This window comes from Nothobranchius furzeri, chromosome 10 (assembly GCF_043380555.1).
Source record: "Nothobranchius furzeri strain GRZ-AD chromosome 10, NfurGRZ-RIMD1, whole genome shotgun sequence".
Taxonomy (NCBI): Eukaryota; Metazoa; Chordata; class Actinopteri; order Cyprinodontiformes; family Nothobranchiidae; genus Nothobranchius; species Nothobranchius furzeri.
The window spans coordinates 2832404-2845606 of NC_091750.1; positions in this window are offsets into that span (position 1 = coordinate 2832404).

A 13203-nucleotide genomic window follows, 5' to 3' on the forward strand; every position below is an offset into this window, starting at 1 on the left:
GTAACGTTTCAGCCTGATTGGACCTTGTTTTCACACAAATGGACCCAGAATGATGTGAAATTGTGCTTCGTGCAACATAATTCTGGGTGCCATTTACAAACCATAAGTGCTAATGACTCCATTCCTTTTTGTGGTTGTAGGGGCTGTTGATTGGAGTACACTAAAACAAACCTGATCTCTCTAGGACATTCAGAAGCCAAGTTATAAGCCTACAAATGTGTAACTGGACTACTTCTTTAAATTGACACCAGATCCGGTGACCTTTGGGACATGGTTTGACCACCTTAGGAAAGTGCTATCATCATGAAACGTTCAGATCACTTACAACTCAATAGATTCTACCTTCCTGTAACGTTTCAGCCTGATTGGACCTTGTTTTCACACAAATGGACCCAGAATGATGTGAAATTGTGCTTCGTGCAACATAATTCTGGGTGCCATTTACAAACCATAAGTGCTAATGACTCCATTCCTTTTTGTGGTTGTAGGGGCTGTTGATTGGAGTACACTAAAACAAACCTGATCCCTCTAGGATATTCAGAAGCCAAGTTATAAGCCCACAAAGGTGTAACTGGACTACTTCTTTAAAGTGACACCAGGCCCGTGACCTTTGGGACATGGTTTGACCCACTATAGGAATGTGCGATCATCATGAAACGTTCAGATCACTTACAACTCAATAGATTCTACCTTCTTGTAATGTTTCAGCCTGATTGGACCTTGTTTTCACACAAATGGACCCAGAATGATGTGAAATTGTGCTTCGTGCAACATAATTCTGGGTGCCATTTACAAACCATAAGTGCTAATGACTCCATTCCTTTTTGTGGTTGTAGGGGCTGTTGATTGGAGTACTCTGAAACAAACCTGATCTCTCTAGGACATTCAGAAGCCAAGTTATAAGCCCATAAATGTGTAACTGGACTACTTCTTTAAATTGACACCAGATCCGGTGACCTTTGGGAAATGGTTTGACCACCTTAGGAAAGTGCTATCATCATGAAATGTTCAGATCACTTACAACTCAATAGATTCTACCTTCCTGTAACGTTTCAGCCTGATTGGACCTTGTTGTCACACAAATGGACCCAGAATGATGTGAAATTGTGCTTCGTGCAACATAATTCTGGGTGCCATTTACAAACCATAAGTGCTAATGACTCCATTCCTTTTTGTGGTTGTAGGGGCTGTTGATTGGAGTACACTAAAACAAACCTGATCTCTCTAGGACATTCAGAAGCCAAGTTATAAGCCTACAAATGTGTAACTGGACTACTTCTTTAAATTGACACCAGATCCGGTGACCTTTGGGACATGGTTTGTCCCCCTTAGGAAAGTGCTATCATCATGAAACGTTCAGATCACTTACAACTCAATAGATTCTACCTTCCTGTAACGTTTCAGCCTGATTGGACCTTGTTTTCACACAAATGGACCCAGAATGATGTGAAATTGTGCTTCGTGGAACATAATTCTGGGTGCCATTTACAAACCATAAGTGCTAATGACTCCATTCCTTTTTGTGGTTGTAGGGGCTGTTGATTGGAGTACGCTAAAACAAACCTGATCTCTCTAGGATATTCAGAAGCCAAGTAATTGCCCACAAAGGTTTAACTGGACTACTTCTTTAAATTGTCACCAAATCCGGTGACCTTTGGGACATGGTTTGACCCCCTTAGGAAAGTGCTATCATCATGAAACGTTCAGGTTACTTACAACTCAATAGATTCTACCTTCCTGTAACGTTTCAGCCTGATTGGACCTTGTTTTCAAACAAATGAACCCAGAATGATGTGAAATTGTTCTTCGTGCAACATAATTCTGGGTGCCATTTAAAAACCATAAGTGCTAATGACTCCATTCCTTTTTGGGGTAATGGGGGCTGTTAATTGGAGTACTCTACAACAAACCTGACCTCTCTAGGATATTCAGAAGCCAAGTAATTGCCCACAAAGGTTTAACTGGACTACTTCTTTAAAGTGACACCAGGCCCGGTGACCTTTGGGACATGGTTTGACCCCCTATAGGAATGTGCGATCATCTTGAAACGTTCAGATCACTTACAACTCAATAGATTCTACCTTCCTGTAACGTTTCAGCCTGATTGGACCTTGTTTTCAAACAAATGAACCCAGAATGATGTGAAATTGTGCTTCGTGCAACATAATTCTGGGTGCCATTTAAAAACCATAAGTGCTAATGACTCCATTCCTTTTTGGGGTAATGGGGGCTGTTAATTGGAGTACTCTACAACAAACCTGACCTCTCTAGGATATTCAGAAGCCAAGTAATTGCCCACAAAGGTTTAACTGGACTACTTCTTTAAAGTGACACCAGGCCCGGTGACCTTTGGGACATGGTTTGACCCCCTATAGGAATGTGCGATCATCTTGAAACGTTCAGATCACTTACAACTCAATAGATTCTACCTTCCTGTAACGTTTCAGCCTGATTGGACCTTGTTTTCACACAAATGGACCCAGAATGATGTGAAATTTTGCTTCGTGCAACATAATTCTGGGTGCCATTTACAAACCATAAGTGCTAATGACTCCATTCCTTTTTGTGGTTGTAGGGGCTGTTGATCGGAGTATATTAAAACAAACCTGATCTCTCTAGGACATTCAGAAGTTAAGTTATAAGCCCACAAATGTGTAACTGGACTACTTCTTTAAACTGACACCAGATCCGGTGACCTTTGGGACATGGTTTGACCCCCTTAGGAAAGTGCTATCATCATGAAACGTTCAGATCACTTACAACTCAATAGATTCTACCATCCTGTAATGTTTCAGCCTGATTGGACCTTGTTTTCACACAAATGGACCCAGAATGATGTGAAATTTTGCTTCGTGCAACATAATTCTGGGTGCCATTTACAAACCATAAGTGCTAATGACTCCATTCCTTTTTGTGGTTGTAGGGGCTGTTGATCGGAGTATACTGAAACAAAACTGATCTCTCTAGGACATTCAGAAGTTAAGTTATAAGCCCACAAATGTGTAACTGGACTACTTCTTTAAACTGACACCAGATCCGGTGACCTTTGGGACATGGTTTGACCCCCTTAGGAAAGTGCTATCATCATGAAACGTTCAGATCACTTACAACTCAATAGATTCTACCATCCTGTAACGTTTCAGCCTGATTGGACCTTGTTTTCACACAAATGAACCCAGAATGATGACAAATTGTGCTTCGTGCAACATATTTCTGGGTGCCATTTAAAAACCATAAGTGCTAATGACTCCATTCGTTTTTGTGGTCGTAAGGGCTGTTGATTGGAGTACATTAAAACAAACCTGATCTCTCTAGGACATTCAGAAGCCAAGTTATAAGCCCACAAATGTGTAACTGGACTACTACTTTAAATTGACACCAGATCTGGTGACCTTTGGGACATGGTTTGACCCCCTTAGGAAATTGCTATCATCATGAAACGTTCGGATCCCTTACAACTCAATAGATTCTACCTTCCTGTAACGTTTCAGCCTGATTGGACCTTGTTTTCACACAAATGAACCCAGAATGATGTGAAATTGTGCTTCTTGCAACATAATTCTGGGTGCCATTTAAAAACCATAAGTGCTAATGACTCCATTCCTTTTTGTGGTTGTAGGGGCTGTTGTTTGGAGTATACTAAAACAAACCTGATCCCTCTAGGACATTCAGAAGCCAAGTTATAAGCCCACAAATGTGTAACTGGACTACTTCTTTAAATTGACACCAGATCAGGTGACCTTTGGGACATGGTTTGACCCCCTTAGGAAAGTGCTATCATCATGAAACGTTCAGGTTACTTACAACTCAATAGATTCTACCTTCCTGTAACGTTTCAGCCTGATTGGACCTTGTTTTCAAACAAATGAACCCAGAATGATGTGAAATTGTGCTTCGTGCAACATAATTCTGGGTGCCATTTAAAAACCATAAGTGCTAATGACTCCATTCCTTTTTGGGGTAATGGGGGCTGTTAATTGGAGTACTCTACAACAAACCTGACCTCTCTAGGATATTCAGAAGCCAAGTAATTGCCCACAAAGGTTTAACTGGACTACTTCTTTAAAGTGACACCAGGCCCGGTGACCTTTGGGACATGGTTTGACCCCCTATAGGAATGTGCGATCATCTTGAAACGTTCAGATCACTTACAACTCAATAGATTCTACCTTCCTGTAACGTTTCAGCCTGATTGGACCTTGTTTTCAAACAAATGAACCCAGAATGATGTGAAATTGTGCTTCGTGCAACATAATTCTGGGTGCCATTTAAAAACCATAAGTGCTAATGACTCCATTCCTTTTTGGGGTAATGGGGGCTGTTAATTGGAGTACTCTACAACAAACCTGACCTCTCTAGGATATTCAGAAGCCAAGTAATTGCCCACAAAGGTTTAACTGGACTACTTCTTTAAAGTGACACCAGGCCCGGTGACCTTTGGGACATGGTTTGACCCCCTATAGGAATGTGCGATCATCTTGAAACGTTCAGATCACTTACAACTCAATAGATTCTACCTTCCTGTAACGTTTCAGCCTGATTGGACCTTGTTTTCACACAAATGGACCCAGAATGATGTGAAATTTTGCTTCGTGCAACATAATTCTGGGTGCCATTTACAAACCATAAGTGCTAATGACTCCATTCCTTTTTGTGGTTGTAGGGGCTGTTGATCGGAGTATATTAAAACAAACCTGATCTCTCTAGGACATTCAGAAGTTAAGTTATAAGCCCACAAATGTGTAACTGGACTACTTCTTTAAACTGACACCAGATCCGGTGACCTTTGGGACATGGTTTGACCCCCTTAGGAAAGTGCTATCATCATGAAACGTTCAGATCACTTACAACTCAATAGATTCTACCATCCTGTAATGTTTCAGCCTGATTGGACCTTGTTTTCACACAAATGAACCCAGAATGATGTGAAATTGTGCTTCGTGCAACATAATTCTTGGTGCCATTTACAAACCATAAGTGCTAATGACTCCATTCCTTTTTGTGGTTGTAGGGGCTGTTAATTGGAGTACACTAAAACAAACCTAACCTCGCTAGGACATTCAGAAGCCAAGTTATAAGCCCACAAAGGTGTAATTGGACTACTTCTTTAAAGTGACACCAGGCCCGGTGACCTTTGGGACATGGTTTGACCCCTTATAGGAATGTGCGATCATCTTGAAACGTTCAGATCACTTACAACTCAATAGATTCTACCTTCCTGTAACGTTTCAGCCTGATTGGACCCTGTTTTCACACAAATGGACCCAGAATGATGTGAAATTTTGCTTCGTGCAACATAATTCTGGGTGCCATTTACAAACCATAAGTGCTAATGACTCCATTCCTTTTTGTGGTTGTAGGGGCTGTTGATTGGAGTACACTAAAACAAACCTGATCTCTCTAGGACATTCAGAAGCCAAGTTATAAGCCCACAAATGTGTAACTGGACTACTTTCATTAAATTGACACCAGATCCTTTGACCTTTGGGACATGGTTTGACCCCCTTAGTAATGTGTGATCATCATGAAACGTTCAGATCACTTACAACTCAATAGATTCTACCTTCCTTTAACGTTTCAGCCTGATTGGACCTTGTTTTCACACAAATGAACCCAGAATGATGTGAAATTGTGCTTTGTGCAACATAATTCTGGGTGCCATTTAAAAACCATAAGTGCTAATGACTCCATTCCTTTTGTTGTTGTAGGGGCTGTTGATTGGAGTGCACTAAAAAAAACTTGATCCCTCTAGGATATTCAGAAGCCAAGTTATAAGCCCACAAAGGTGTAACTGGACTACTTCTTTAAAGTGACACCAGGCCCGTGACCTTTGGGACATGGTTTGACCTACTATAGGAATGTGCGATCATCATGAAACGTTCACCTCACTTACAACTCAATAGATTCTACCTTCTTGTAATGTTTCAGCCTGATTGGACCTTGTTTTCACACAAATGGACCCAGAATGATGTGAAATTGTGCTTCGTGCAACATAATTCTGGGTGCCATTTACAAACCATAAGTGCTAATGACTCCATTCCTTTTTGTGGTTGTAGGGGCTGTTGATTGGAGTACTCTGAAACAAACCTGATCTCTCTAGGACATTCAGAAGCCAAGTTATAAGCCCACAAATGTGTATCTGGACTACTTCTTTAAATTGACACCAGATCCGGTGACATTTGGGACATGGTTTGACCCCCTTAGGAAAGTGCTATCATCATGAAACGTTCAGATCCCTTACAACTCAATAGATTCTACCTTCCTGTAACGTTTCAGCCTGATTGGACCTTGTTTTCACACAAATGAACCCAGAATGATGTGAAATTGTGCTTCGTGCAACATAATTCTGGGTGCCATTTACAAACCATAAGTGCTAATGACTCCATTCCTTTTTGTGGTTGTAGGGGCTGTTGATTGGAGTACACTAAAACAAACCTGATCTCTCTAGGACATTCAGAAGCCAAGTTATAAGCCCACAAATGTGTAACTGGACTACTTTCATTAAATTGACACCAGATCCTTTGACCTTTGGGACATGGTTTGACCCCCTTAGTAATGTGTGATCATCATGAAACGTTCAGATCACTTACAACTCAATAGATTCTACCTTCCTTTAACGTTTCAGCCTGATTGGACCTTGTTTTCACACAAATGAACCCAGAATGATGTGAAATTGTGCTTTGTGCAACATAATTCTGGGTGCCATTTAAAAACCATAAGTGCTAATGACTCCATTCCTTTTGTTGTTGTAGGGGCTGTTGATTGGAGTGCACTAAAAAAAACTTGATCCCTCTAGGATATTCAGAAGCCAAGTTATAAGCCCACAAAGGTGTAACTGGACTACTTCTTTAAAGTGACACCAGGCCCGTGACCTTTGGGACATGGTTTGACCTACTATAGGAATGTGCGATCATCATGAAACGTTCACCTCACTTACAACTCAATAGATTCTACCTTCTTGTAATGTTTCAGCCTGATTGGACCTTGTTTTCACACAAATGGACCCAGAATGATGTGAAATTGTGCTTCGTGCAACATAATTCTGGGTGCCATTTACAAACCATAAGTGCTAATGACTCCATTCCTTTTTGTGGTTGTAGGGGCTGTTGATTGGAGTACTCTGAAACAAACCTGATCTCTCTAGGACATTCAGAAGCCAAGTTATAAGCCCACAAATGTGTATCTGGACTACTTCTTTAAATTGACACCAGATCCGGTGACATTTGGGACATGGTTTGACCCCCTTAGGAAAGTGCTATCATCATGAAACGTTCAGATCCCTTACAACTCAATAGATTCTACCTTCCTGTAACGTTTCAGCCTGATTGGACCTTGTTTTCACACAAATGAACCCAGAATGATGTGAAATTGTGCTTCGTGCAACATAATTCTGGGTGCCATTTAAAAACCATAAGTGCTAATGACTCCATTCCTTTTTGTGGTTGTAGGGGCTGTTGATTGGAGTACACTAAAACAAACCTGATCTCTCTAGGACATTCAGAAGCCAAGTTATAAGCCCACAAATGTGTAACTGGACTACTTTCATTAAATTGACACCAGATCCTTTGACCTTTGGGACATGGTTTGACCCCCTTAGTAATGTGTGATCATCATGAAACGTTCAGATCACTTACAACTCAATAGATTCTACCTTCCTTTAACGTTTCAGCCTGATTGGACCTTGTTTTCACTCAAATGAACCCAGAATGATGTGAAATTGTGCTTTGTGCAACATAATTCTGGGTGCCATTTAAAAACCATAAGTGCTAATGACTCCATTCCTTTTGTTGTTGTAGGGGCTGTTGATTGGAGTGCACTAAAAAAAAACTTGATCCCTCTAGGATATTCAGAAGCCAAGTTATAAGCCCACAAAGGTGTAACTGGACTACTTCTTTAAAGTGACACCAGGCCCGTGACCTTTGGGACATGGTTTGACCTACTATAGGAATGTGCGATCATCATGAAACGTTCACCTCACTTACAACTCAATAGATTCTACCTTCTTGTAATGTTTCAGCCTGATTGGACCTTGTTTTCACACAAATGGACCCAGAATGATGTGAAATTGTGCTTCGTGCAACATAATTCTGGGTGCCATTTACAAACCATAAGTGCTAATGACTCCATTCCTTTTTGTGGTTGTAGGGGCTGTTGATTGGAGTACTCTGAAACAAACCTGATCTCTCTAGGACATTCAGAAGCCAAGTTATAAGCCCACAAATGTGTATCTGGACTACTTCTTTAAATTGACACCAGATCCGGTGACATTTGGGACATGGTTTGACCCCCTTAGGAAAGTGCTATCATCATGAAACGTTCAGATCCCTTACAACTCAATAGATTCTACCTTCCTGCAACGTTTCAGCCTGATTAGACCTTGTTTTCATACAAATGGACCCAGAATGATGTGAAATTGTGCTTCGTGCAACATATTTCTGGGTGCCATTTAAAAACCATAAGTGCTAATGACTCCATTCGTTTTTGTGGTCGTAAGGGCTGTTGATTGGAGTACATTAAAACAAACCTGATCTCTCTAGGACATTCAGAAGCCAAGTTATAAGCCCACAAATGTGTAACTGGACTACTACTTTAAATTGACACCAGATCTGGTGACATTTGGGACATGGTTTGACCCCCTTAGGAAAGTGCTATCATCATGAAACGTTCGGATCCCTTACAACTCAATAGATTCTACCTTCCTGTAACGTTTCAGCCTGATTGGACCTTGTTTTCACACAAATGAACCCAGAATGATGTGAAATTGTGCTTCGTGCAACATAATTCTGGGTGCCATTTAAAAACCATAAGTGCTAATGACTCCATTCCTTTTTGTGGTTGTAGGGGCTGTTGTTTGGAGTATGCTAAAACAAACCTGATCCCTCTAGGACATTCAGAAGCCAAGTTATAAGCCCACAAATGTGTAACTGGACTACTTCTTTAAATTGACACCAGATCCGGTGACCTTTGGGACATGGTTTAACCCCTTTAGGAAATTGCGATCATCTTGAAACGTTCAGATCACTTACAACTCAATAGATTCTACCTTCTTGTAACGTTTCAGCCTGATTGGACCTTGTTTTCACACAAATGGACCCAGAATGATGTGAAATTGTGCTTCGTGCAACATAATTCTGGGTGCCATTTACAAACCATAAGTGCTAATGACTCCATTCCTTTTTGTGGTTGTGGGGGCTGTTGATTGGAGTACACTAAAACAAACCTGATCTCTCTAGGACATTCAGAAGCCAAGTGTAAGGTTATGAAGTTCATTGTTTTCAACTCCACACAGCTGCCCCCTGTGCACAATAACACCCGTGTAGAAAAACCAAGGTCGGGTGTTCCTCAGACTGTTTACATTCCAGGAGAAGAGTCCGAAGGAGTAGAAGAAGCTTTACTTAATCAAAGTACTTTATTTGTGATTAAAATTATTAAGCAAAACAGATGTTGATCAATAATAATCAAGTGAATGATCTGTGAAATAAATATGTCATGAGTTATGTTTAATGAAAACAGGACTATTACACAGACAGACTGATTCTCATCTCCATTGAAACGCATGACACATTGTTCCAACCAATCAGAGCTTCGGCTGCCGCAGGAGAATCTGGCTTGTTGACTTAAAGTATCCAATCCACTTTACTAAAACTTTCAACAATTCAGAGATATAAAACAAGGCAACGCCATTTTAAAGAGAGTTCCATTTTGACTTCAGTTCTAGTCACCGTCATCCTAAAGATAAGCACAAACTGGCCAGATGTGTTTTCTTCTTTAAACTAAGAACTGTGAAGCTGGAGATTTTCGTCGTTTAACAACCAGACGACATCCTTTTCAAAATAAGAGCACCTGCTGATGCGCCGCCGAACAGTACCGGGGTCGACCCTCCAGACGGTCTTTGAAACGTTGTGACCGCTGCACCGACAGCTCCAGCGTACATCCGAGGTTCTTGGACCTGGCATTTCCTGATCTACCTGGGAGACCCCCCACTGGGTACGTACACGGCAAAATAGCGGCTCCAGTCATCACTTTATAAGCCTCGTGATATCTAGTCATAACAAAGACGACCAGATTCATTGACGTCAGCCTAGAGAGTCTGAACCAGACACACACACACACACACACACACACACACACGTACCAACACAACATCCGAATCCATTTTCATCCATCACAGAGTTAGTCCTGGTAGATTGTTTAGAATTTATAATTCAGAAATTAAAGATTCTCAAACGATCCCATCTCTCTCTCTTTTCTTGTCTCAAAGTCAATACAGAGTGTTTAATTAAACTCCCTGATGATAAAAACAGCCTATTCTTCTGTTTATAAAAAGTGAACTACTTACAGTGTATTAAAATACAACTTTAGATAGTTACATCACTTCAATTCCGTTACATATATGGCGAGCCTAGCTTGATATCTGCACAGTTTATTACACTTTGTGCCGACTCTGAGACATTTTATTTGGGATTTTTGGTTCAGTGTCTGTGTGTTAGAGAAAAAAAAAGCGAGCGCTTCCTCATTCAGCTCTCAGAAAGGGGGGTGCACATTCATCACCCTCTCACAGGAGGCGCTGTTTCATCAAAACACCTTAAGTGCTGACGTGTGCTGGCGGCCATTTTGAGGCCTACATCTAAGGGTAAACATTTCTCCTGTTTTATTGCATTGGAACCGTCTGTTTATTGTTTGTCGCGGTGTTTGTGACACTGTGTGCATCCATTTGTGTAATCGGAGACAGAAGACTCCGTCGGAAATTTATTTCCGTTCGATGAGCGCAGGATCCGCGCTGTTCTTAGTCGGAATTCTCGTTAGCACCTGCCGTAGCTTGACTTGCTCGGTAAACGCTGTTAGTCGAGAACAACCGCAGAGCGATACTGCATCCAGATTGCGTACGCTATTCAAACTCTTTCAATCACGGAGCGAGATGCCCGTTAGTTGATCGAGGCAATTTTGAGACCCTGGTCGCTACAGGGCGTTCGCTAGCATTAGCCGACGAGCTAACTAGCCACTCTCGGTGAGAAGGCTCGGGAACGCGTCCCGCGAAGCTTTCTAGCCGTTCCGACGCAGCGGAACTGCGTCCTTTAATCCGCTAAACCTTCCGGTACGGAGTACTTTAAGGTAACGTTAGCGGCGGTTCTAATAAACGCTATGGTGTTTAGAATTGTGAGATTGCTACGGGGATCAAAGCCGGGTGTCGGACGACGCATGCGCGGTGGTCCGCCATCTTAGGTGCCCGACACGTAGCTCGACCCGCCATCTTGGGCAGGTCAAATGACAATGATATTTTTGGCATTATTGAACAATTTTGCCCAAAATATTCATTCACCAGCCTAGCTTCCCTGTAACTAATTCTTTAAAAGATCTACAGGTAAGGTTGTTTCTAAATAAACATCTAATTAGAAGGCAAATTCTAAGAGTAAATTAGTAAATAAAACAGGAATAGACTATTTACTATTTTGGAAAATGGACTCAGAGGTCACAATGCAATTACAATCCCAACTTCAGGCGGCGATTCAAAGCGCTTTCCTACCTATGATGACTGAGATGAAGAACACGTTGAACATGATTTGCGCTCTTCAGAAAGACGGCGAGGACGTCAAACAATTCATGCGTGATTCTCAGGCGACACGGGCAACAGCTCCGTGTTTGCCTGAGAAGCCACAAAATGAGACTGGAATGCTGCAGGTTGATGTTTTCACAGGTTCTGATTCACAGGAAAACAACAACACCTCAAAGGAAAGTGACAACACCTCTCCGGTCGTAACATCCGTGGCGATGTTAGGCGACGAACCCGCAGATGACGACCGCAGTACCACTACTACCACCGCCGTAACTGAGAAAATTTTGCTTGCACCTCTGGTCGTGAGAAAGGGATCTAATAGGTCCGCAGTGGATGTCACTGTAAATCAGAGACATCGCTGTGTCGCATTATTAGACACAGGAGCGGACATCTCGCTCATCAGCGGAGCTCTTTACAGCAGCATGTGCGAACAAAGGGGGGAGGACATCTCACCCCCACACTCATTTCAGGCCCAAAGGATTTTAACGAGTTCAATGGCGCTCCATCGTCCGCGGCTGCGACGACTGAGGTCAACATCTCGATAGGAGGCATGTCATTTAAACACCTCGTGTACATCAGCGAGGAGATGCCGATGCCCATGCTCATAGGGTTGGACTGTCTCCAACGCCTTGACGCTAGAATCAGCGGTGCGTCCGGACAACTGTTTGCACGTGTGCGGAAGCCAAAACCGTACAAACCGTGGCCTGACACAGGCGGACGCCCTTCTGTGGCAAGTAATTCGCGGGGGGAAGCGATTTTGACCTCACCGCCACTCTCGAAGCCACCGGGTAGACCCCCGGAACTTCTGTTACAGATTGAGAAGGTCATAGACCAAGCGGATGCTCTCACCAACGATGTCGAGCGAGACCAGCTAAGACAACTTTTGCTAAAGTACCAGAATTTTCTTTCACTTGACTCCTTGGACTGTGGTCTGACCACTATCCATGAAGTCCGGATTCCTACCAGGCCCGATGCACAGCCGTCCTTTGTGCGGCAATACAAGATTCCCCTGGCGTCCATAGAACCGGTCCAGGAAATCATTGACAGCCTCTTGGCTAACGGGGTCATTCGACCCTGCAACAGCACCTACTCGGCTACGTTGTGGCCAGTACTGAAGCCTAATGGTAAGTGGCGACTTACCATTGACTACCGGCAACTCAACAAACAGGTCCCCTTGTCTAGGTGGCCTATGGCACGCCTGGAGCAGGAGCTTCCAAAAGTGAAAGATGCTGAGTACTTTTCCACCCTTGACATTGCGTCTGGATTCTGGACGATTCCCGTCCACGAATCGGACCAACACAAACTTGCTTTCTCCTTTGCCAACCGGCAGTACACCTTCACCCGGTGTCCTTTTGGTTATTCCAACTCGCCAACTGAGTTCAACATCTTCTTGAACAAGGCCTGCCCCGATGCTCGAGAGCGTGGGACGCTCATCTAAGTCGACGACATTCTTATTCGTCGGCGTACGTTGGATGACCACCTGGCCAAGCTGGACAATGTCATGGGTCAGCTCGCGGCGGCGGGTGCTAAGATCTCTCTCGCCAAGGGACAGTGGTGCAGGTCGCAAGTTCAGTACGTTGGCCTCCTTGTGGGACCACAGGGAGTGCAGCCTCAGCTTGGCAGGATTCAGGGTGTTGCCACCATCACAC